Source organism: Talpa europaea, assembly GCF_964194135.1.
Source record: "Talpa europaea genome assembly, chromosome: 1".
Lineage (NCBI taxonomy): Eukaryota > Metazoa > Chordata > Mammalia > Eulipotyphla > Talpidae > Talpa > Talpa europaea.
This window is the reverse complement of record NC_140073.1, coordinates 6122344-6149579: the sequence shown is the minus strand read 5'-3', so window position 1 is coordinate 6149579 and position 27236 is coordinate 6122344.

Below are 27236 nucleotides of genomic sequence, written 5' to 3'. Positions count from 1 at the left end.
ACCGGTACTTTCAGCCTGTTTCTTAGGACAAAACTAGAGTTTAAAGGTCAGAGGAGCTTCACAAGCTCGCCTCACCAATAAAAGGGAGGCAGATCATGTAAACCCAGGTCTTCTAACTCCAAATCCACACACATTGCTATTTCTTGAATCCCTGACTCTTTTTCTGAAATCTGCCAACAGAAGAGGCAGAATAAGTAAAACCTGGGGATCCAACTAAACTCCTTTAAAAAGAAGATCAGTGCAAATCTGACCGTGACCATCTGTCTCTGTGTCACCTCACTCCTGTGGCACATCACCTACTTGCCAGAGACACATAGCCACAGGCCAGCACCTTGATGCTCCTGCCGGAAATGAATGCGGCCATCTTGTCACCAGGGTTTAGACCACACGGCCAGGGCCGCACTCTAATTGTCAACAGCCCCTCCTGGAAGAACTCCAAGGTGAAGGCGGTATTGACTAACTCTTAGGAGAGCTGCCCCCTGCTCTGGTTCCATTTCAAGCACAGCGCCCCAGAAAGCGTTCCTAATGGTGCGTCCACTTCCACGTATTCCAAAACGACACAACCTTGTGTTGCAATGAGCGAGATATAAAGATTTATTTATTTATGCATACAAGAGCTGGGGTGTAGGCCAGAGGTATGGGGGGGGGTGAGAGGATCCACCAGAGACAGAATGGGTTGCAGAATAGGCAGGTTACTGAAATGCACTGCTGAGGGGAGCAACGAATGAGACAAGAGAGGTCTGCTGTGCCATGTAGGTCAGCTCCCTGGTGATCGAACTCAGGCTGCTGCAGAGGGGAGAGCAGTGAGACTTAACCCCTAGGCCACCAGGGCGGCCAGCAATGAGTGTGTTCTAACAGAATTCTAGTCAGTTAAATCTTTGCAGAGTCCACACCCTACAGTCTCGCCAGCTGCTGTCATTTACAATTTATGATGCGAAGCTCAAGTTGCCACCCAGCACCACCACACGGAAATGCCACTCCATTTCTAGCAAGCTGCCTCCCCCCTTCCTAGGCAGACAGCGGTGCCACACCCCTTTCCTCCAGCCCCCCTCCCTGGCTCTGTTCTCATTTCATTGTCCTGCCTCTTATGCCACCAAGACAACAGAAGCCATGATCAAAGGCGATCTCGTCTCCTTTCCACCAAGCCTTCCTCCGCCCTCTACCTGACTCCCCCTTCATGCTGACTCTGGGTGGACTGCCTGACGGTCCTGGTTTGCCCAGATAGGGGGTTTCCTAAGATATGGAACTTTCTATTCTACAGCTGGGCTTTCTCAGCAAGTGGACTCCTAGTCTTAAAAAGTGGGGAATCCTCCAACTAGAGTGAGCCCTTACCATCTGAAACCCCGCCTCCACGTACACAGATCCCACCCCCTCTTCCCGAAGGGAGGGCTCCTGGTGGCACCGTCCCCTCTTCCGGATGTCATCTGCCCTCCCCACTGACAAGGGCTAATATCCCAGTGTCCCACAACATGCTGACGGTCCCTGCAGTGAATAGAATTGTGTCCCCTCCCCAAAAAGATATGTTCGAATCCAAACCCCCAGTACCCGTGAAATGACCTTATTTGGAAATAGGATCTGTGCCAATTCAATCAAGTTAAGATGAGGTCCTACTGGATTAGAGGCGGGCCCTGACCCAATGACTGATGTCCTTTAAGAAGGGCAATGTGGGCACAGACACACACGGAGGGAAGATGGCCAGGTGATGACAGGCAGAACTTGGCGTGGTCCTTGTACACACCAAGGTTTGCCAGCTTCCACCAGACCCTTCCTTGGGTCCCCTGGAGGGAACCTGCTCTGTCCACTCCTGGGTTCCAGATGTCTAGTCTCCAGAGCAGTTATTTGAAGCCATTCTAAGAAACTAACACAACTATTAACTAACACAACCCCTGTTTATATCTCCAGCCTGGGGCACCAGGCTGGACACCAGGCTTCTATTGACCAGACATGTACTTGACATTTCCCCTTTGCTCTCTCTTCAGGATCTCAAAGTTAACCATCCAAAACTAAATTTTGGATTTTTCTTTCCCAAACCCTCTCCACCCACATCCCCATCTCAGTGGATGGAATGCTTTTCAGCCAGGTGTTAGGCAGAAAATGCAGGCGCCATCCTTGGTTTCTCCTCACCTCTGCCCCAATCCAATGACTGTGTCCTTTCCCATCCACCAGCAGCTTCTGTCAGCCTTAGATGTCTCCTCCTCTGTCAGCCCTCATCGTGCCTGCCTCACTGGAATGTTCCAAGAAGGAAAGGACTTGGTCTCGGGCATTGCTATCCGGGGCCTGGCGCACAGTAGGCACTCAATAAACACGTATCAGGTCAATGAGATGAACAAAACCTCATTAAGTCAAACACTCCTCTGATTGAGAATTTGTGATCCTCTCAGCAGAGGCATTTCAGCCACGTGGAATAATGAAGTGTTTACCACAACATGCCTGCTAGTGATGCATTGTTGTGTGCTAACAGGGTCTCCAAGTTCGGTTTTTAAAAGACCTGGTTGACTTGGTAGTTGTGCAAAGCTGAGGCCCTTCATGGCCTAGTTTAATGCCTTCCAAGGATAACCTTAAAAGTAATATCATCTCATTTCTTAAAAGAAAATGCAGATGCTACCCTCCAGACTTGCACAGTGATCTCATTAGAAGGCACATCCTATAAACACCTTAAATTCTCAGTGCTTCTAGTCTGCACCGTGGCTCGCCCAGCATTCCAAAAATGCATCTTGAAACACTCAAGCCTTTTGACACTGAAGAAAGCCTGTTAGAAGCTGTAATTGGTTCAAAATATAGACAGGCACTCAGCTCCCAGCCAACTCCTCTAGCGCACGGCAGGACCTGCAGGGGCTCACCTTGGCCATTTTCCCCTTCAAATGTTGCACCTGGCTCAACCCTTGGAGCTTCAGTTCAACTCAGCAAACGCTACCTGAAGCCTCATCTCAACTCAGACACGGTGCCAGTGCCAAGGGGCTCAGAGATGAGTAAACGCACAGTCCCTGCCCTCCAGAACATTCTTCCATTTGGGAGGAAATTACATTAACTCTATGAACTCTATTGGGATTACGTTCACACAACCGGAGTCTAACAGGCACTGTGGTTGAGGGTGCTGGGGTGGGTCGGGTAAAGGATCAGGTCATCCCAAATGGGGAACAGAGAAGGGGACCCCTGAAACCACTTATTGAGAAGGGGGCTAACACCAGGAAAGCAGAAGGCCCATGCATGAGTGCTCAGCAATCAGCCAAAATCTACATGGAAAAAAACTCAGAGTTTAGAGAACAACTTCCGTAACCAATGCTCCGATTCGCAGCCATCAAAACCACAAAAGTTGAGGAGTTTGAAACTCAACTAATCACCCAAACGCTTGTTCCACAGCTGCCGAGCGAGGCTGGAGCAACAATCAAAGGCCCTACGGGCGGCCACTCCAGCTGGGCCAGCCATGACTTTGCGAGTGACCCGTCATATGAGAACATTATCTCCCGCCAAACTTCCTCTCTCTTCCCTATTGTTTCAAGGAAAGAAAAAACTCAACAGCCGTGTTGTTCACAATAAGTCCTGCTTACCCAGCTGGCAGAACGCACCAGAATCCCCCACAGGCCAGCCCACACCACTCATGGCCGCTGTCCTTCCACCTGTGAGCTCGGGCCTCACTCAGCACCCACCACTTCCTCCCTACAATATCTGCCAGAAACCAGCCACTGCCCACTCAGGGCCCTCACCTCCCCCTTCCTGCTCCAGCCCACCCTCCCTGACTCGTCCCTGCACTCACTGTGCATCTGAACCTGGCCCTGAGAGCCAGAGCCAGCACCTCCCCTCTCCCTGCTCTGCAGCTGCCAGGAATTCTCAGGCCCAGACCCCATGCAGGGCACCGGGGCCCTTGTTTAAAGTGCACTGGCAGTGAGATCAGCCAGACACGGACTCCTGTTGCATCACCCCATGTATGGGGTCCCCAAGGCACCAGAGCATTGCCAGGGGAGAGGAGACGGTGATGGAGAGATTGTTATGGGCACAGAGTTTCAGCTGGGGAAGACAGAAAGTTCTGGAGATGGACACTGAATTTTACCACAGTAAAAATAATGCTCTAACAAAATCAGAATCTTGGGAGCGGTGCAAGGAAACCCCATTTTTAACCAGCCCCAGAGTGGTTCTAAGGCCCCTGCCGTGTGAGGACTGGGATGGGCTGTCACCTTAGGCAGGTCAGGGAATCTCCTGAGCTCCAATTACTTTGTCTGGAAGTAGACAGGACACCTTCCAATACAAGATAAGGAAAACAAAGGGCTGCTGGGCAATGTCAGGGCATTCCTGCCCAAAGGAAAGCACATGCAAAGGCCCAGGGGCCTGCAGTACATATGAGAAGCAGGAGGCCACTGGTGAGGCCTGGGGCCTGTGTATCAAGAGCAAAGGGACACCTGACCAGACCATATTCCTTAGAGGACCCAAGACCCCTGTGGCCTCAGAAACCGGCCACCCTGGTGGGATCCAGCTTGGAATCTCCGCCTATGCTCTGGGAACTCCCCTCTAAGGGAGACAGTGTTATCTTAAGAGCACAAAGCATTTGGCCTCTTATCTCTTCACCCCCTACTCCCTATGGATTCTGGGATGGCCTCTCACCTCCTGTGGCCTCAGTGGGCAGGTCTGGTCAGCAGCACATTCCATTCTTCTCAGCAAGAGCCTAGGGCAGGGAAGGGTGTGGCTTTTCACCAAAACTTGCAGCCCTCAGGAGCCCCTGCAGAGTCCTCCAGGCCTGACATCCCCCACAGACCCGGGCTGTTACCAGCTTACACTCGGCCATTTTCTAGAACTTAGAAGCATACTCTGGGAAAATGCCTTTTCTTTTTTCTCCTTTTTTACCTTTCCATACTGGACCACTGTAGGGTAAATGGTTTTCAGGCTTTTCTGCCCTCCCAACATTAGGATTGCCCTGCCTGATGGGGCACCTGCAATTGTTACATTGTTGTAAGCTGTGTGGTTTACTTCTGTGGGCCATGGCTCAGTATTGAGATATCCGCCAAGAGAAGCAGAGGCCAGAGAAGAGACAGGAGAGAGGGGGAGAAAGAAGGCCTGAGAGGAAGCCAGAGTGAAGACTGGCCTGGGGGCTTAGAGGCCTACTGGCCTCCTGGCCCCCGCCCCGGCACCCTTACCTTCCTTGTAACTGGTTGATGCACTACATGTAAAAGCCCAATAAAAGCCTAAGAAAGCCACCAGGGGCTCCGGGAGTCCTCCTTTACCCATCTGCCGCATCGTAGAAACCTGCTCTGTGCCCATCCTGGCACTACAACCACCCAGCCCTTTTTAGAAAGGACCGTGTACATAGCATAAAAACTGCTTCAAATAACACCTCCTCGGCATCTGGGCACGCTAGTGCGTTTCACTGGCAGTTAAAATTATAAAGTGTGGGGCCTCCCAGGTGGCACAACGGGTTAAGACGCAAACTTTGAAGCTGTCCATAGCCTCTGCAGCATGAGTTCGATCCCCAGCCAGGGAGCGGCCCACATGGCGCAGCAGACCTCTCTTGTCTGGCCCGCTGCTCCCCTCAGCAGTGTATTTCAGTCCTTCTGCCTGTTCTGTTCCCCACTCTGTCTCTGGTGGGTCCTCTCACCCCCCACACCTCTGGCCTGTATCCCTGCTCTTGTTTGCATAAATAGATGAATCTTTAAAAAAAAAAAAAAAGATTATGAAGTGTGCCTCTGAGGCACTTCCTGTACTAAGATAATTGAACATATTTTTTAATAATTTTATTTTTTTTATGACATCCATGACTCAATTTGGGGTCTGCAAAGTAACAAGAGCTTGCCAGGCCCACATGTCTCCGGCACAAGAGGGCTGGGAGGTTATGATGACCCTTTTCTTAAGCTGCTTCCCTAAATCCTTATCCCTCCTGGAAACAACGTTGGGCACCAAACTGTTATAGGGCAACCCCGATATAAAACGGGTTGCCTGGCTGTGGGTCCTCACCCACGCGCTTAAAAGGGACTTATTGATACTCCACTACAGGCACACACAAAAGGTTAATAAAAGGTTTATTTACAAGGGAAAAGGAATTAAGGAAATGTACAACTCAGGGAGAAAATAGGGAAATAAAGTCTTTAATGCGTCCTACCCGATCCGCCAACCTGGAAACCCAAAGGCACTCTCAGAGCTGGCCGAAGGCTGCGAGCTGGCGGAGGGCCAAAATGGGGGAACCCCTCCAAAGCCCACATGTCTGGCTTTATACCAAACCTGGCTGCTTAACCCCACCCTCAGGTCCCAGCCACCTTCCCTTTGGTGGTGATGGGATTTGGAGTTCCCAGTGTCTTTGGCTTTGGCCTGGGGTGGGGGGTGGAGTCCACAAAGCCTGTATGGAATTAGCTTTAGGACAGCCTTTTCCCCCTAACACTCCCCCCACCCCCAGCCCAACGCCTCCAATCCTGTCTTCCTCTGTGTGCAAAGCCAGGACAGAAAATCCATGTTCTCTTTCTAGAACCGGCTCTACAAGTGGGTGACCCAGCCCGCATGCAATCTTGTCCTTTTCTGTTTTGCTATAAAACTATTCTTGAAAATATTCCAAAGTAGTTTTAGGGAATATTCAGATCTGGACTGTTTTTCACATCAATAACAAGTTATAGCAAACTTGGCGAGGCCCAGGGAATTGAAATCCAGGGGAGAGGGGAAGAGATGCCAGGGCCCTGGTGGCTTGATTCTGCCAAATTTGCAGAGGGATTCACACACCCCCGCCCAACTCGAGGCGGGGAGGAAGGAGTAGGCAGGATTGGAGAAGCCTCCCCCAGACCCGGCTTCCTACCAGGCTGGACAGCCCTCTACTCCCACTCCTCCTACTCGTGCCCACCAAGGAGGGGCAGGCCGCACCCAAGTGGCCAGCTGCCCTGGACCGCAGTCACAAAGCCCTTGCCAATCTTGCCTGTGTGCCTTTCTAAATCCCCATAGCAACTGATACTCCAGGGATGGGGAAAATAGAGCTGAAGGGTTAAATTAAATGACTGGCTGAGATAGAGTTCATTCTGGGTACATCAATTCAGAAGCTAGTCAAGCAAATTCAGGAATATCAGCAGAAGCTCTAACCCTTTCTCAGGGCCCTGGACTCTGCAGCCTTGACCTCTGTCCCCAAACAGGGCCCTCTTTCCTGAGCTCTCTGCTATGCGAGGAATTCTGCATACAGTTAAAAAAATATCCCCTGGAGGGCCTCCCCAGTGGCACAGTGATTGAGCGCTGGGTGATCCCCGGCTGCTCCCCGGCCACCAGAGGAGGGTCCCACATGGCACGCAGACCTCTCCTGCCGCCCGCTGCTCCCCTCAGCAGTGTACTTCGGTCCTTCTGCCTGCTCTGCTCCCCACTCTGGCTCTGGTGAATTCTCTCACCCTCCCGCGCTTCTGACTGTACCCAGTGCATGTATAAACAAAACAAACAAACAAATAAATAAATAACATGCCTCTATAAAAAAAAAAAATCCCCATGGATTTGCTGCTTTCTGATCTGAGGAAGGCAGAATGCATGGCCTCTAAAATTCCCTTCCTGGGCAAAGACAGTCACACACAGGCCTCAGCAAATGTGGGCGTTGGCACACACAGTCCTGGCTCTACTGGCTCACCTGGGCAGCCTGTGGCAGCCGCTGGATCCACAGCTCCTCCCACTCCCAGGTCAGGGGCCCCAGCTTGTCCCGTGGGTCACTTACATCATCGACATTGCAGGTGGCGACAGCCAGTCAGCCTGTCTTCCCACATCATCTTCCCTCCCTGAACTGGCCCCACTGAGACACGGTGGACAGCACCTTGTGGACGCAGAACCAGCACCCACCAGCGAGTGAGCCCTGACACGAGATGACCTCTTATTCTCTACGCCTTACGGAACGTCTGCTTTTCGGATGGAACCCTGACTGATAGGACAACTGATAGGGCAAAAATCTACATCACTAGGCTCCCCAAACAGGTGAAAGTTTAAGACAAATAGCCTGACTGTCCTAACTTTGTAGACTCACCCCCTTGTGACGCCAGCTGAAGGGAACAAGCAGTGAGAGCTCAGTCCACGGAATCAGCACCGCCTCTCTCCCCAGCACCCCCAGCACCTCACCAATACGCCAGAGCATCAGACCCCCGGGACACTAAGTTCCCTCTCCCACAGCTGGTCTCTCCTATGAATTCCCTCACACCATGGTCCCGTCCCTCCATTCCACGTGCAATCTTAGGCTGGATGCTCAGCACCTCATTTCTGCCTCCACATCTCCTTTGTCACCCCAAAATCTCCCCAAACTTCTGCTTCTAGTAAGTCACTCCTTAACAGTCTTCAAAGGCTATATATCCTTTCTGATCAAGATGAACTCCTCTACCAAGATGTTAAGACCTTTTGTAACCTGGCCACAATCTACTCCCTCACCATCTGCCCCACTATGCCCCTGTATATGCCCTCTGCCAAGTGAAGTTAGTCTTTTCTTCCCTGTTAGGGTCTGCCATGCCTACTCCATTCCTGGGTCATCACTCAATTGTCCCCATTCTTCAAGTCTCACCTCCTTAAGGGGCTTCTCATTGGCTGTAGTAAGAAGAAAGAACTCTGGAGCCAGTCTGGCTGCATTCAAATCCCAGTTTTGCTCTTACCAGCTCTCTATGACTTCGGGCAAATTAATCTTTCTGCACCTCAGATTCCTCCGCTGTAAAATGGGGATATCACTGTGCCTATTTCATATGGTGATTATGAGGATTAAATGAATCACGTCAACAAAAAGCATTTGGTTGTGAATGACATATAAAGTTCTTGATAAGGGTTAGTTTTTCTTTTATGTTTATTATTACCTGACCATGCCCACCCTCCCCAATACTCTTTTCCCCCTAAATTTCTACTGTGATATAGTAAAGACCGCCGCTTCAAAGCACTCAATTATAATGTTGATCTTATACTGTTGGCTGTGACTTCATGTGTAACAAAGAACAAGAACATTTTATCTGTGATCGGAACATCAATAAACAGTAGCTTATTCATGAACACAAAATAGTCCTCATTCCTAACATGCAGAATAAAAGGAGAACTTGCCCTGCCTCTTCTTTGACAGCATTTAACCCCTTGGAGACATGAAAATACCCATAAAAGAGCCCTGCAATTTATTCTCCTGTGTATTTGAAAACCAATAAGATGACATTTTGAAAGACATGGCTTTCACATCAAGATCTGCCTGGAGGATGGCTGACCCAACACAGGGACCTCAACCAGCATCTGCTCCTCTGGAAATTGAACCTCACCTCTCTTCAGGATCCCCAAATGCCCAGGGCCCAAGGGCCTGCTAGATGGTGATGGCACCAGGGTGGGGTGTGGCCCTGATGCTGTGCAGGTTCCAGGCAACCCAGCCAGGGCTTTAGGGTTTACCCCCACAACTACTGAAGGCTCATGAATTACTTCTGAGTTGGGAACAAAGTGGAAGTCAAGCGGCAATCAGCTGTTTAGGTCCCCGTTTTGTCAGCTTTAAAATGCAGAGATTGGTGGAATCAGATGAGAGCTAACAAATCACCCAGTTCCGAAACTCTGCCCTGAAAAAGAATGAGGCAGGCAAGGAGAGGCAGGCAAGGACCCTAAGTCTGAGTTCTGTCCATGCTCCCCAAAGCAACCTACAGATTCAATGCAACCCATAGGATTATGCCAGTGGTATTTATCACAGAAATAGAAAACACAATCCTAATATTTGTTTGGAACCACAAAGATCCCAAATAACCAAATCAATCCTGAGAAAGAACAAAACTGGAAGCATCACACTTCCTGGTTTCAAATTGTGTATCAAAGCCATAGTCATCAAAACAGTGTGGTATTGGCATAGAAACAGACATAGAGATCAAAGGAACAGAACAGAGCACCCAGAAATAGAATCGTGCATTTATGGTCAATTAATTTACTTCAGAGGAGCCACAAATGTACTGTGGGGAAGGAACACTGTCATCAATAAAAGAGTTTTGCTTCCCCTCCCCCCACATACAGAGCAGTATTAGAAAAAAGGGAAGAAAAAACAGAGACACAATAGGACCCACCTGTGCTCTGGTGACTGTGGTACCTGAGCTCTCCCTGCTGACCAGTGCCAGAGCTCAGGATGAGAATGGCAAGAGGTAGGACTTACTGGGCTGAGTCCCAGCTCTGACATCCCATAAGGATAATAGTAACAGTGACTTCACACACTTATGGGTTGGCGGGAAAGCACTCTGCACAGCCGCCCAAAGTAAACAAGTCTACTCAGCCATGTGGACTGCGTACCTCTAAAAGAGACCATCCAGGGACCTCCTTAGTGGCCAAGGGGTTAAGTCTCAGTGCTGTCACCGCAATGGCCTGAGTTTGATTCCCTGCCACGGAGGTGACTTACATGGCGCAGCAGACCTCTCCTGTCTCACCTACTGCTCCCTTCAGCAGTGTATTTCAGTAGATCTGCCAGTTCTGCTCCCCACTCTGTCTCTGGTGAATCCTCTCACCCCCTGCAAATCTGCACCCCAATTCTTCTATGCAAAAATAAAATAAATAAAAATCTTACAACAAAGGAATAATTCCTTTTTTTAAAGATTTATTTATTTATGCATACAAGAGCTGGGGCACAGGCCAGAGATGTGAGGGGTGGAGTGTGAGGCAGACTGACTGAGATACACTGCTGAGGGGAGCAGCGGGCAAGACAGAAGAGGTCTGCTGCACCATATGGGTTGCTTCCTGGCTGGCTGGGGATCGAACCCATGCTGCAGAGGCTGCAGATTGCCTCATAGTGTGGTGCTTAACCCCTAGCACCACCAGGGAGGCTCAAAGAAATAATTCTTTAAAAAAAAAAAAAGGAGAGAGAGACCAGTCAGAGGCACTGAGCTCAGGGCCCAGCAAGGAAGGTGCCCCTCATAGGACTCGGCTTTCTAAGGAGAACCCAGATGCCAGTCTGGTGGCCTAGGTCAGAGCAGTGATGTGGAGAGGGGAGAAGTCGCTGGATTCCAAATATGGAAGATGGAGCTGATAAAAATCGCTAATGGTCCAAAAAGCAGGCATCAAAGAACTGGAGGAGTCCAGGATGATGTCAAGGTTATGGCCTGAGCAGCCTGAAGGTACAGCTGACATTTACGGAGATAAAGTGTGTGGGAGGCAGTGGGGGGATGGGAAGAACTGGGAGGTAGAATTTTCCCATCAGGTGTTCAACCTCTCCTCTTGGCTTTTTTTTAAAAAAAAAAAGATTTATCTATTTATGCTTACAAGAACTGGGGTATAGGCCAGAGGTGTGGGGGGTGAGAAGATTCACCAGAGATGAGTGGGGAACAGAACAGGCAGAAGGACTAAAATACACTGCTGAGGGGAGCAGCGGGCGAGACAAGAGAGGTCTGCTGCGCCATGTGGGCAGCTCCCTGGCTGGCCGAGGATTGAACTTGTGCTGCAGCGCCTGCGGATAGCTCCATAGGTTGTGTCTTAACCCCTTGTATCAAGGGAGGCCCTAGCCTTGGAGGTTTATAAATCCGAACTCAAATGAAAAATGACCCTATCGTTTTCCTGCCTCAGCTGTGGATGCAGGAGCAGCTGCATCCTTGCGGGGGGGGGGGGGGGGGGGGGGCTTTCGGAGTGGGGGGGGGCCGTGCAGGCAGGGCAGGTGGGAAGTGGAAGCCTATTCTAGGAGAAAGATGAGCATGAGGCTAGAACTGGAATGAGGTGGTTTAGAGAAACAAAGTGAGTAAAGCAGGTGAAGCCACAGGAGTGGGCACTGGGGCCACGTGGCAGGGTGCGGTGGCAGTGGCCCCCAGCCTGTGCAAAGCTGAAAAGGCGCATGGCCACAACAGCTCGCAATTACTGGGCACACTCGGTGTCGGGCCAGCACCAGGCACCGCACAGGCAGCGTTGGCTGAGTCCACGCGGCCTGTGACAGGAAACTCGGCTAGCATGCCAATTCATAGATGAGTAAACTACAACCAGAGAAGCAGAAGCAGGATTTGAGCTCCGGCTGCTGAGCGGCGCTCCCACACCACAACTCTACCTCCAGACAGCGGCTAACACCAAGACTTCACGACTTCTCCTTCCCTGCATCTCTCCCCGCCAGCTGCTGGAGCCTTCAGGACCCCAGGGGGCCAGGTAAACAAATGTCTTATGCAAAAGGGCCACTGGGTTGAAGGTCACAGACTTATCTCAAACCCCAGCAATGTTCTCTGACCAAAGCTATTGATTTTCCGCTAATTTGCCAAAATCCTTCTTCATGACAATAGAGTCGTAAATGCCAGGCAAGCTGTGTTCTGTTCAAATGGCTTCTTAACTAGTAAGGGAAATGGCAGGAGCCTCTTGAGAAACGGGTGGAGATTAGCTGGAGAGAAAAGTCGGGACCAGGAAGGTTCCTTTCTGGCATTGGGTGAAGTGGTGTTACAGGAAACTGGCTTCAAAGTCCATGAAAGCAAGGGACAAGCACACTGGTTTCCATGGAAACACCCACATTGGGGGTGGGGGAAGCCTGGGACGTGGTCCATAGGTGAGTCCCAGGCAAGAATAACTGACTCTTCCTCCTTTACCCAAGATGAGAAGCGAGGGCGGGTTCCTCTGAGCTCCGCAGACTCACTCTGAGCCCCTGTCACTGGCCACTTTCCTGCCCCACCCAGCACCGGCTGGCGTGGGGGCATCCTCACTGATGGAGACAGCAGACACTGCGCCAGCGCCCAGCCCTTGCATGAAAGGGGCCAAATGCCAGGCACCTTTTGGTCCTAAGACACATAGCAAAGGTTGAAGTACATCGTACAAGAATGATGTGCTGGGGGCCTCCCTGGTGGCACAGGGGTTAGAGTCTCAGCCCTTTCAAGTTATCCATCCACGAGTTCAATCTCCAGCCAGGGAGCTGACCCACATGGCGAGGCAGACCTCTCCTATCTCCCTACTGCTGCTCCCCTCAGCAGTATATTTCAGTAGATCCGCCTGTTCTGCTCCCCATTCTGTCTCTGGTGAGTCCTTTCATTGCCGTCCCCCCTCCCCCCGCATCACTGGCCTGCACTCCAGCTCTTGTATGCATAAATAAATAAAAATAAATATTTAAAAAATAGAAAGGGTGATGCTGGAAAGGACACACTGTGAGGAGGAGGGAGCTGCTCCCCAAAGGGCCTGAGGGGAGCAAGGACCCACTGCACATGGGAGACGCCTGCCAGTGTTCTGCCTCCACCGGATTTAGGTGCCAGGCATCCTGGGCTGGGATGTCCTCGGAGCCCACGGCTGAGAGCCTAGTGGAAACCCAGTATGGTGGTATATGAGACGGGGCCAACAGCAGGCGCCTTGGGAGAGCACAGAGAAGGGACACTGAACCCAGACTTACGGCTCCGGCAGGCCTGAGGCAGAGACCCAAAGGCCCAGAAAGGCAGGGCTGGGTGGCAGAGAGGCAGAGAGGAGCATCGTGAAGACACAGCAGCAGAGAGAAAGTGGTTGCTGAGAGGACTTTCTTATGGCTGGAGGGAAAGTGAGAACGGTCCTGAGAGGCGAGCAGGGACCTTGGTGCCAAGCCAAGGTGTGAACCTCACCCTGAAAGCCAAGAGGAGCCACAGAAGAATTTAAGCAGGGAGTAACATGATCTGGTTTTTATTTTAGACTGGCCACCACTTAAAACTCACTTTGTCCATGGAAGCAAAGATCTAAGACAGACAATTTAGGAAGTGACACCAGCAAGGAATGAAACTTCAAGACATCAGAGATATTAAGGAGGTGGGCGATGGGTGTGGCGACCAGATGGTTAGCAGAGCTGATCAGAGACAAAGCAAACAGAGGTGATGGCTTGGCAGGGAGCAGGAGGCAGGAGCCCAGGGCTGGGCATCCCTGACAGGCGGGCAGTGGCTAGATAGCAGGCTCGCAGTCAGCCAGCCCGAGAGCTGACAGACAGAGTTCAGAATGAGAAGAATAAAGACCCAGGACAGACCCTCAGGAAATGTAGACTTTCATGAATCCGTGGGAGGAGAGGGCGGGGGAGGAAGGCTGGCACCACCTGGATGATATGGCAGGAGGGAAAAGGCTGGAGGAAGGTTTATTTAAGGGGAAGAGAGGTGGCCACTGATTTGTTACCAAAAGAAGATGGCAGAGAGAGAGGGTGCTGGGGAGAGAAGGGGTGATGGAGGTCAGGGAACCCTGGAGGGGTTAGCCTTGGGAACCTTGGGGTGGGGGAGGCAGGGAAGAAGGGCCCAGGGGTGGAGGGGGGAAGCTGGCCAGCTGCAGTGACAGAGCAGCCACTCTGCGCGCCGACAGCCGGTGACCATGTCAGCATCTCAAGAGAAGCCTCACACTCCCTACTTTCTGTGACACGACCTGATTTCCACAAGTTTGCAACGATCTCAAAAATACAGCTTCATTGCTAATGCAGGCCCCAACACATGGCATGGCCCAGACAGAGCTCAGGGCACCCAGTTAGCACCCTCTGAGCCTCCACACCCATCGTCACTCCCTCATGTCTCACCCTGCCTGTGGGCCTCTCCCCTCTGGGATGCCCGAGAAAGCATTTCCTTTAGAAGATCAAAAACAACTTTTCCTAAGCTGCAGTAAATCTTCAGCTGGAAGTAGATACTAACCCCTTCATTCTAAGCGTCTGGTCTCTACCCCACCCTGAAGTCGAAATTGAATAAACACTGTCTGACGGCATGTAAAACCCCACAGCGGCCCTCCCTACAAAGAAACCCTTGACAATCCTTCTGAGGGGTAAATAATTCTTCTGGAGTAAGTGCATTTTCTACGGGCTTTTCAAAAAGCCCAAAGGAGAGGAGAACTCGCATTTCTAGGCACTGGAGTGGGAGGGGTTGCACCCCAGGGGTGCTAAGCCAGCTCTTTGCTGAATGTGACAGCCCAGCCCAGCTCTGGAAGGGAGGTCCTCTCTCTGCGCATGCTCCCAAGCCTTATCTCCGGATGGAGGGTGTCATTATTATAATTAAGGTTATCATTCTCCCTACCACCTTCGCTCACCTGCTTTTAGGGTGGAGACTGAAACTGCCCCAGCTCGGCGCGGGTGGTGGCTTCCTCGGGTTTATTCTGATCTTTGGCTTCCTGTGCCGATGGCTTTGTTGCGTTCTGAGAAGGACAAGGATTTATTACAGGGTCACTCATCAAATCATCCCATCAATTAACATTTCCCAAACGCCTACTGTGGGTGCAGAGAAAAACAGAGGCCACACCTTTACCCCTTCCCCCACATATGCACACCCCAGCCCACCCACTCCGTCCTCCCTCGGGAGCTCTGCCTGGATAAGAGCTAACAATCCCCAGAAGGAGCTGGTGTAAGCTGGTGTAAGAGAGATTTCCCTCTTTGACGGTTGGGGAACCCAGGACAAAGGGGACATCTCAGACCCAGCCATTCAGCAACCCAGTCCGCGCCCTCAGGAGTCCCTGCAGAGGCAGGAGACATACAGGGGCAAATCCACACTGGAATGGCAGGCTGTGCAGTGAAGATGTGGAGAAGGTTGTGCATTACAGTCCACTCAGCGCCCTTCCTCCATCCGGCTGGAAGCCATCAGGCAAGGGTCCCAACCAGGAGGATCCCAACCAGGAGGCTGCTCTCCAGTAGGAGTTGCTGAAGCCTGCGTGTCAGACCTGCATCCCTGGGTCACCGCCATGGGGGCTCCCTCTGGAAGGAAAGCCCAAAACCATGGCCAATGGCAGGATTCCTTCTGCACCATGCAGACCAACTCATGGAAGACGTGGTTATTCTCCACATTTCAACAGGCTGCTCTTTGCATGTGCTTGTTCATGTTGAAGGTCATCCCAAGAGATGACACTTCCTTGGGAAGAAGCTGTTAGGAGGATGATGGATGCGATGGGGCTAGTTCCACAACTTCAAATTGGGAATATTGTTATTCATGTGTCCTGCTTAGAGATGGACAATGTTCACAATTGATCGATCGATCGATCGCAAGCTTTCAGAGGGATGCTAGGGTCACGGAAATTCTTCTCCCCCATAAGGAATAAGCCAGGCCTTCAGTAGACATTCTTAAGGGCTAGGATCATACATTATTGCGGAGCAGGGGGGGCAGGGGCAGGGGTTGTATCTCTGCTTGTAGAGCTTAGCACAGTGTTCCAGGCACTCTGGAAATGATTGTGGCTGGCGTAGAGGGATGGTGAAGGATGGGCGGAGGGAGGGAGGAAGCAAGGATTCTTTCAACTATACTCTACTCACATGTCTTTAGCAACCAACAACGTGAAAACTTTCAAGGCTTTTAAAAACCACATAGAGTACTCCCATATCACTATTCCTTAGTCCACACATTTTCAAAATTTCTAATAGATGAATCAGGTATGAATTATTTTCCAGAAACAAGCTCGCCTTTTCCACAGAGGGCTGGGGTTAGTAATTAGCATCCAGTGACTCTTCTTTCTGTTTCAATCTCTTCAGGTTTCAATTATAAAATGAAAATTCAGAACAAGTCCAAATAACCACAGAAGAAAGGAATGTTTTGTCTTTCAGAAACAATTGAATAATAATGGCAAACACGTCCGCACTTACCACGTGCCAGACACTGTTATAACTTGCTCGTTAGCTCCTTATAGCAGATCTTGAGATAGTTTTAATAGCACACCATTTTACGAAAGAGAAAACCGAGCACAGAAAGTTTAAGTCACTTGCCCAAGAGGGTACAGCTAGGAGGTGGCAGAGCGGGGATTTGAACCCAGATCATCTGGCTCATGATCCCACAGTGAAAACTGTAAAACCCTCCACTGTTGGTTGGCAACATGGATTAGAAAATATGAAAGAAAGAAAAAAGTCCAAAGCAAAATCACCAGACTCTCTAAAAACAGTTATCTCATGCAAAGGGTGATTCTTAGCCACACATATAAACTGCCTTTCAGATGCTGTTAATGTCACGTGTGGGCAAAACTAGAGCGTTTCAATATAAGAGAACTGCTACTAAGACCAGCAACATGAGGATTCTGTCATAGCTGGGCTGGGTCAAGAGACAGAAAATGAATTCGGTCTCAATTCACTTTAAAAACAGAACAATCAAATCATCAAGCAAATGGTTTTCTTTTACAAATATAAATTAATCTGGTACAGATATGAAATTAACCCCAAACCCATCAAAACAGATAGCCTTAAATTTCTATGCCCTAAAAACCAACTGGGTGGGGACTCCAGTTCAGTCACCAGGGATTAAATTAGGGCACTAAATGCTTCTAAACCCCACCTCCTTTGTAACAAAGAACCATGCCTACGGAAACTTTCAAGGGAAATCCTCTCACAGCCACCATTTCCATGTTACCCTGAACACTGAGGTTGAGAAAAATGGAAGAAAGAAGCCAGGACATAGGGACAAGGGGGTGGGGAAGGGAAAGCGCCATGAAACAGAAAGGAGTAAATGTTTCGATGCTCTTCAAGCTTCTCCCTTTAAAGTGAACTTCTCTGTGGTCTACACTGGACAAGGTGTAGCTTGGGAAAGATCAAGGCAGGATGCTGCCATTGATGTACCAGAAGATGCGCCTGATAGGACCAAAACCAAGCAAAGTGAGCTGATCAAAGGTGAAACCCAGGGCTGAGTGCCCAGCATGCCCCACAGCATCCAGGGGGCCACTTGGCATCGTCATTCCAGGACGTGGCCACTACGTGGCAGGAAAGGCCTTGGAGGAAGGGCAAGCTCTGGCACCAAAGACCTCCCTGGAGTTACTCCAAAGAGGAAAAGCAGAGGAAAGGGGAGCTCATTCCCCTGAGGCTCTCTGAGACCCCAGAGGGTGTTTTACATCTAAATAAAGGTCATAGGGCAATGTGGAGAAAACAATACATGACTATTCCTATCCCAAACCCCAGAGGCCTGATGGTTACTCACCCTTGGTAAAATAGTTACTAAGTGACAGAGCACAGAGCAGGAATAGTATAATTACTATACATGTGATTATGTTACTATCTGAATGACTCACAGTGTCCTGGCCAAGAAGAGGGAACTGAAATCTTGAGTTAAACATTTTTGACCAACAGACCGGTTGAAAAAAATAAGAGATTGATTTAAAAAAAAGTTATGGAGCAAGCAGGGTGGTAATAGACACGGACACTATTTGGGGAGGCAGGGAATAGCGGTCTGTTCAATGCACACACTCCCTCTCCCGGCGTTTTCAGCGGCAGGCATTGGGGTGTAGGCCTTGTACATACATGTGTGCAAAGGGGTTGTCAAGGAGCCAGTCGACACTGGGAATGACTCAAAGGCCTGTCAATAGAAGAGTCAAGAAACAAGTCTCCATCTGAGCTCTGCGATATTTCACAACAGTGAAAAAGAACGAAATAGATCCGTGTTGCCTACACGGAACATTTCCAAAAATATTGTTAAGGGAGGAGGGGACAAACCACAAGACAACCATGGTCCAATCTTATTTATGGTTTCTCTTAACCCACCCAAGGATAGTCGTCTCTATTAACATACAGATGTGTTCAAATGCATAAAGCAAGTCTCAGGGGCATGCCAAGAGGGTGGCAGTGGTTAGCTTGAAGAGGACCATGCAGCTGGGTTAGCAACAAGGGAAACTTCCCTTATTGTTGGAAATTTCTACAAACATGAATTGTGAGGTGGTGTCATTAAAAACTAAATCTTTGGGGCCTCCCCGGTGGCGCAGCGGTTGAGCGCTGGGTTGCGAAGCTGCCCGCGGCCTCTGCGGCGCCGGTTCGATCCCCAGCTGCTCCCCGGCCACCGGAGGAGGGTCCCTCATGGCGCGCAGACCTTTCCTGCCGCCCGCTGCTCCCCTCAGCAGTGTACTTCGGTCCTTCTGCCTGCTCTGCTCCCTGCTCTGGCTCTGGTGAATTCTCTCACCCTCCCGCGCTTCTGACTATACCCAGTGCATGTATAAACAAAACAAACAAACAAACAAATAAATAAATAATGCCTCTATAAAAAAAAAAAAAAAAACTAAATCTTTGGAACTGTTAGTACTAAAAATGTCTGCTTGCCCAATGGGGTATTCATTGAAGTTGAAAGTATTTTATCAGGGACCTCCCTGGTGATGCAGGGGGTTAAGTCTCAGCAATATGAAGCTATCAGCAGCCACTGAAGCACAAGTTCGATCCCGGCCAAAGAGCTGACTCACATGGCTCAAATGGCAGACCTCTCCTGTCTCGCCTGCTGCTCCCCTCAGCAGTGTATTTCAGTAGATCTGGCTGTTCTGCTCCCCACTCTGTCGCTGGTGAATCCTCTCACCCCCTGCACCTCTGACCTATACCCCAGCTCTTGTATGCATAAATAAGTAAATATTTTTAAAAAGAAAGAAAGAAAAAAAGAATTTTATCAGCTGTGAGTGCTTCAACAACAGGAGGTTCAGTCAACAAATACTTACTGAGCACCTACTATAGACCAAACACTGTTCGAGACTCTGGAGGTAAATTGAAAAAGCCTGTCTTCCTAGAGTTTCTATCCCAACAGTGTTTATGGCATCATCTCAGTGGCAGTGAAGGGAGTCTCTAGGAGAGAAACTTGCTTGATAAAATATGCCTGGAAGCAGGGATATGACATAGATGGGCTCAGTCCTCACTTTTAGGCCAGGAAATGAGAAGTGGGTGGGAATGTCTTAAGGCTTTATGCTGGCCCATAGCACACACTGACACATCACTAAACACTCCCGATATCTCCTCCAACCAGCAGCACATGTTGGAAACCTGCAGCGTTTATGCTACTCCCTAGGCCTAACGAGGGGCTGAGAACCATGTCCAGAAGGGATGAAGATTTTAGCCGCCCCCTGGTCTGGCTCAGGATCTCCTGACTCCTTGAGGCTACTAATGAGGCCCTTCTTGCAGAGTTTATGTGCCGGCAGTGGACAGTCAAAGGGCGGGAGGACAGGTTAGCTGGTGAGGGTAAGTGGAGAGAGTGAGAGTAGGGAGGAAAGAGCCATATAGGAGCTGATGGTGCTCCACTTAACCAAGCACACATCATCTGCCCCAGACCAAAGCCAATTAGCCCTACATGGGAAGCCTCACCTCTGTCCCCCACCCCAGGCCACCTGGCTGCCAGCTTTGCTCCCCCTCGAAACTGAGCAGAATAGGAAAGAGGGTAGGTGAAGAGACTTGAGAGAGGCCTAACATGAAAAAGTAGAACTGAGACTCAAGTCATAGTGTGATCGTTTCACAATATAAACATGTGCGGAATCGTTTTGTTGACCACCTGAAACCAATACACTGCTCTATGTCAACTATATATATCAGTACAACTGGGAGGAAATAAAAGTGCAACTGACTTTGTGGTTGACCCAAGGGATTAAGCATGCAGTTTAACTGTATACATACAATTTAAGGTGAGAAGGTTAAGGGAATCCTGTATCCCAGACCAACCTGCATTTACAGAAGGGAGAGGGCGAAGATAAACACAAAGTTATGACTCAATAACAGTGAATTGCAGACATCCTTGACAAGTCAGTAGGGGAGAGATTTCAGGTTCGGGCAGCCTTTCCTGAGGCCTGCGAATCACACCTTATAGGCACCCGGCTGCCCCACCTGGGCCCTGCCCAGCCAGCTTCCCTGCAAAGCCAGTTCACACGGGTACTAGAGGCTGAGGTAATCTGATTGGCTGGAGAGTCATGTTTGCTAGAGAAGGCTAGCTTTGTTAGCAATCAGAGTCAGGTTTGAACCTGTTCCTCCCAAACCTACGTGCTGTCCCTCAGACAATCCTTCAGTGAGACACGCAGGGTGTGGTGAACAGCTTTGCATTGCTCTGATGATTTATAAAATCCAAGTGGGCTTTAAAATACCAAGCCCTACTGACCATAAGAAATCAAGTCAAAGAACCACCTCCATTGCACAAACTTCCAGTTATAAAATAAGTCATGGGAATGTAATGTACAGTGTGCCAACTATATTCAATAATATTGTAGCAAGACTTGAAAGTTGCCAAGAGGGTAAATCTTAGAAGTTAATTTTGTGTGATGACAGATGGTAACTAGACTTAATGCGGTTGTCATTTCCCATGTATATAAAAATAAAATCATTATATTACACACTTGGAGCCATGATACAGGTCAATTGTACCTCAATTTGAAAAAAACACACTTTCACTTCATTTCTTTGAACTAAGCAAATCACCTGGGAGATTCTTGACCCACTGTTTCCATGGAATACTTCCCACTTCAGGGGTTTGTTTTCTGTGGACCCAAGGATCCAGCTCAAGCAATTTGAACAAGTCTGCATTGGGCTGGGAATGGTGTTCCTCTCTTGACAATCAGATGTGAACACTGCTCAAATATATCACATTGAAACACACAGATCTCAAAAAAAATCACAAATCTATACCCTCTTTCCCAGATTTCTGATCTCAGTGCTTCAGTATCTGCTGGCTAGAAGGGCTTTGCCCAAACCTGAGGAAGATAAACACATTTATCAAACCCAGCCTTGCTCTCCTCAAAGGAGACTTAGAAACAATCTGGAAAGCATGGATATGGGTCCTGCACACTCAGCACCACAAATGCTCCCCTGTGCTCGGAGGGCAGTATTTCATAGCCAAGTAGCACACACGGGCTTTGCCTCATTCTGCAATGGGCTGCACTGGCAGGGGCTACTGCCACTCCCCGTCAAGCTGACAAAGGAGGATGGCAGGGTGGACAGGCAGGGGGCAGTGCCCTGTAACAAAGAAAGGGCCCTCTCACCTCACTTCAGGTGAAAAAGCCACATCCTGGCTATGGTTTCAGGTCAAAAAAATGAAGGTGCTTTGTTTTACTCTTTTAATAAAATAAAGCCGGGGGTGGGGGGGGAAACAAAGCCTGGGTGGGGCATTCCACTTCTCATAATGAAGAGTCTTTTTTTTTTTCATTAATAAAACCAAATATAATCAATTGGGAAGAGAATGATCAAAAGTCATGCTTCCCAGACTAAAGCAGTGAGTGGCATTTCAAATGCCAACCACCAGTATAGGACCAACTGAGCAGATTTGGGGAGTTGTCCCTTTCTCCCAAATCTCGGCTGCATCTCAAATGCAGCCCTGACCCAGTTTCATCTCCCACTAAAGCCCTGCAGGCCTCTTCTACCACACAGCACCCCCTCTGTAGTCACTACCACCCCTTTCTTGGATTACGTCCCCTCACCTTTTAGGTCTCCAAGCTTTTGCAAGACCTCTTTTTCCACCCCAACAAGGCAGTCCTGCACATTGGAAAGATGTGAATTTGGGCCTGCACAGTTCCCACCCAGTCCTGAAGTTAAACCAGAGTCACACTCAAGGAGAGCTGCTGATTTTAAAACTTCAGCAAGGACTTATTAGGGAGGGCCTCCCTGGTTGTGCAGGAGTTAAAGACAGTGCTATCAAGCTATCATCAGCCACTGCAGCACAGTTGGATTCCCCAGCTGGCCAGGGAACTGACCCACATGGCAAAGCAGACCTCTCCTGTCTCGCCCACTGCTCCCCTCAGCAGCATAGGTCTGCCTGTTCTACTCCCCACTCCATTTCTGGTGAATCCTCACCACCACCACCCACACACTCCAGCTCTTGTGTGCATAAATAAATAAATCTTAAAAAAAAAAAACTTATTAGGGAATCCATTCTGGGACTTGCTTTGCTTTGCTTGTTTTTACCCCAAGTATAACCTAATGTTTTGGAGGACCAGGGATGGACAGAAAGAAATGGACAGTAATGGACAGAAGGAAAACTGGAGCACACATTGCTAAGAGGAGAGTATGCAGTGATCAGGCTGTGATCAGAGGACTTACAGAGTATCTGCTAGGTGCCAAGCACTGTGCCGGACATAGGAATGTGAACCACATTCTTCCCTCTCTCAGGCCAAAGCAGATGGACTAGCAGGGGGTCACTGACAATGTAACATGAGCAGAACCGGAAAATACAGAGCAACATGGGCAGCTCACCGGCAGTTGGGGATTTGGGGAGGGATGGTCAGGGAAGAAGACTTCTGGGAGGAAATGTTTCCTAAGCTGAAACACAAAGAATAAGAAAGAGAAACCTATTTGAAAGTCAGATTGGGGAGGCTGGGGGTGAGGAGAGCAAGGTGGGAGGGCAGGGTATGTGCAGCATGCCCATGACAGCTAGTCTGGCTAGAAAGGCTGCAGAGGTTGACCAAGATCAGAGCCAAAAGTAGGGGGAGCTCAGGAGACCCTGAAGAGAGTTCATCAGATGCCTACAACAGAAAACAGCCTGTGTCCCTTGCATGACAGCTGGGTGAGCAGGAGATATGCCCCTTCCCCAGGTTTTTTTCCCTGTGTTAATTTGCACCGCCATAAAAGTCCTATCAAAGGCTCTCTGTGGTTACATAACCAGAACGCAGCAAGCACACTTCACGGACACACGGGATCCAATCATGCCCCCTCAGGAAACTGTAAAACACTGAAAGTGAGTGTTTACCGCACAGGCAGCTCACCCATCTCCCTGGCCAGGTCTCGAAAGCCCATCTGTCCAGGGCCGGAACCCTATTAATCCAAGGTGTTTATTTCCTTTTGATTAACAGTAATGTGTAATTTCCCATTTTTAGGGACAATAATTACTTCAAACAAAGGGCAGTGACCAAAAACAGTATTTAGAGGGAGTGGTTTTCCTCCAAGAGAAGACTGCAGCTCAGCTTTAAAAATAACAATAATTGAAGAAGCCCTGAAATCTAAGCATTAATTTGCCTCTTAGATATTATTCAAGAGACAAGCAAGTTTTGCAAAAACAGAGCTCAAACAGAGAAAGAAGAGCAAAAAGCCAGCCCCTCCCTGCCAGGGCCCCTGGACCACAGCTCCAGCCTCTGCTAGCCGGGCTGGCCCGTGTGCCCACCTGCCACTCCCCCAGCTGAATTCCTAGACTTTATTTTCTAGGAATTTAGACAATCCACACCGGCTGCCTCCACTCTCTCACTTGACCTCCCTTATCTGCCTGAAGGGCCCACTTTAAATTCAAGTTGTGAGCCCAGCGTGCCCTCTTACTAGTAGAAAATGCCCTGTTGTTCCTCTCTCCCGGGACTCACATTCCAGCCCTCCCCACCGCCTGAGGGTTCGAGGCCCAGAAGACTGCCCGGTGCCCCCGGAGGAGGAGAGAGACCAAGAGCCCAAGCCAAACTTAAACCCCAGGGGTGAACCGCCGCAGGCCGGGGTGCGGGCTCAGCTTCCCCTCCTGCTCCCCGAGGGGAAGGCTAGGTGGGCACCGACCCACGCAGTTGGTGAGGCTTTGCCAGGAGGCTCGCCCACCCCAACCGTCCCAGAGCTGGCCTGGAGGAACCATCCCGCAGCGCCTCAAAGCCCTCTGGTAAAGTGTCAACACCCCCCAGCACTGACTCGGCGGCCGGCGCTCTCCGCACCGCGGGGTCTCGAACACAAGGCAGCCACCGCAGGGCCTGCACTGAGGGGGCAGCAAGCTCCCCGCGCTGAGGGGCAGGGGCTTAGGGACCTACCGAGGGTACAGGGACTACAAGGACAGCTCCCGAGGCCACGGCCTGGAAGGTGTGAACCTCACGCAGAGGAAATTCCCGACGCCCCACCCGCGGGGTGTCTCTCCCGGCTGCGCCCGGCCCCAGGCCACCACCGCTAGGCCCGCGGCTCCCCGCGGCAGGAAGGTGGGGAAATCTGCCTGGCAACGGGTCACAAGACCAGGACGCGGCCTGGCGATTGGCAGTTGGGTAGAAGGGGCGTGGCGACAGGCGCTCCCTGGACATAGAAGGGGCGTGGCCACAGGAGCTCCCTGGACATAGAAGGGGGGGGCGACAGGCGCTCCCTGGACATAGAAGGGGGGGCGACAGGCGCTCCCTGGACACTCCGTCCCTCTCTCCTCCCGCCGCTCCCCGGGACGGCGAGGCTCCTTCGGAGGCCCTCTCTGCCTGGGCGCTGGTGGTACCGAGGGGAGGGTTTAAGACTGGAGAGGGGGACCTTGCAAGCGCGCAGCTTTGCTTGATAATAAATTTATTTGGGGTGCCAGGAGGGACTGATGGAGATGGGGAGCAGGGCCTTTGGCCGCTACCCCTGCTCCCCGTGTGTTCTCGCTTCCTTTCTTCCTTCTCGTCCTTCCACGTTCCCAGTCGCTCTTTGCAAACGTCCCTTCTCTCTCTCCAATTCCTAGGGCTTCTTCCAGCCCAGCTGCCTTCCCCCCACCCCCACCCCCCCACCCCAGCCCCAACCTGAGCTCGCTCTTCTGCGCTCCCCTCCATTTCCACTTGCTTCCACCTTCCCTGACACCCCCATAATCTCTGGGATGAAGAGCCAGTGGTCCAAGCTCGCTGAGGCCCAGGCCCTTCCCCTTAGGTGGGCGCTGGTGGGAGTGGACGAGCAGGTGGGGGTGAGGCCGCGGAGTCCGCCCGAGGGAGCCCCCAGCTCACACGCTGGTGTTCGCGATTTCTCTGGCCTCGCGGGTCTCTGCCTGGGGAGCAGACACCACAGGGCCCCCCACCGTGAGGGGAGACGACTCCGTTCTGCACCCAAACTCTTATCTGAAACCCCCTCACAGTCTCAGACAGAACTCAGCCCCGCGGGGCCCCAGCTGGCAGTGGACGGCGCGTTCCCGTAGCTGCAGAGCGGCCCGAGTAGAGTGGGGACTCAATGGGATACGCTCAGGGGCCTCCCGGCAGCCTGGACCAGTGGGTGGGGCTAATTGCAATGCAAATGTTTTTGTTGTTTCTCCCTTGCTCATCAGCATCCAGGGAGAGTGCAGACGCTGGAGGGGAGATCCAGGTGGCACCAGCAGGCGAGCCCAGCAGCGGCTGAACCCTCGGGGTAAACGGTTCTACTGTTTTGCTTCCCTCTGCGGGCTCCACCAGAAATCAGCCAAGCCAAGGGGTTGCGTCTCTCCGACCTGCACACACACAGCCTTGCTGAAGCTAGGGGCACACTTCACTTCCCAGCTTCCCTTTGGGGCTCCTGCGTCTGGAATGCTCCTCTCCAATCCTTGAAAGCCTAAGGAACAATGTTATTAACTCGAGTTTGCTGCTGGCAGAGCTGACAGGGCAGAGAGAGTAAGTCAGGGCCTCTTGCATTCCTACTCTGCCATCTGCACCAGGTTCACCCTGAACATAAACCTTCACCTCTTCCAATCTCTTTTTTATATATATACATGTGAGGAAAAGATTGCCACCCCGCAGGATTATTGTAGAAATCAAGAGATAAAACATGTGCAATGTATGTGTAAGATGTCTAACAAAAGTAAGTACTCAATAGAAATATAACACCTGCAGTATTTACATCAACCTGGCAAGGACACTCGAGCTCGGTAGCAGACCATCCCTGTGTTCTAGACAAGGGAACTGGGGCACACAGAATTTCCATAACTTGCCCAAGATCACAAAGCTTGAAGCCGCCCAACTCATAGAGCTTTTATTTATTTTTCCCCCACTAAACTGGAGGCTCATAAGGAAAGTTTCTAATTACTCATTTCAGGGATATTGTTAAAAGGTCAAAGCCCAACAATACCCTTCAAAGGACATCTTTCATTTCCTAAGAACTCTCCAGAAAAATAGTCCCCCTTTCCTTAGGGAAGCAGCAATGGTAACATGGACAAGGACAAAAAATTAGAGAAAACTGACACTGACCCAGGCAGTCACCTCCTCCCAGATCTCTAAGTTGAGACCAGTAGCTTTGTTTGGCCAAATCTCACCTTTCTGTGAGCTGTCTTGCTGCGGCCATGCTGGGAACCCAGTGTGAAACCTGAAAATAAAGGCCTCTGTGGCCCAGAATGCTCTGTCCAAAGACAAGGTCTTTTCACTCTTAACGCTTTCCCATCTTTGACCTCACTGCTGGGAGGTTTCTCCATGAAGGCCGGGCCTCAAGCGGGTGGTGGAAAATCACAGAGGTTTTTTAAGGGAACTGAAAGCAGCGCCTCAGCAGAATGTTCCCCACACATTTGCTGTGGCTGGAACAGCGCCTTTGCTGGGAGTCTTGGGCCTTAGGAAGCACTTGTGGCTTGGGTTCCCCTGCCGCCACGCCCTGCTGGCCACCCCACCATCCCATCTCATCCAGAGGCTGGTAAACAGCACGTGGCCTTCTCAGTAGTTGCTGGCGGTGGCAAGAATTCAGGCACCGCATTCTTTGTCCTCCTGAGGAGAAACAGAGAGCTGCTCTGTGCTGTGGAGCCCAAAGCCAGAACGCCATTTTCTGAACTCCCAGCCCAAGAGCACGCCAAGGCAGGGCCACTGCCACCAGCCTTAGAGAGTGCTGGCAGCAAGACTTGCCCAAACTTGGACTTCTTTCTTGGACTTTCTATCTTGAAAACTTGGGTTTACTGGGGCCTCCCTGTTGGCACAAGGGTTAAGTCTTAGCACTATGAAGCTGTTGGCAGCCACTGCAGTGCGAGTTCATCCAGTCAGCAAGGGAGCGACCCACATGGCTCAGCAGACCTCTCCTGTCTCACCAGCTGCTCCCCTCAGCAGTGTATCTCAGTCAATTCGCCTGTTCTGCTCCCCACTCTGTC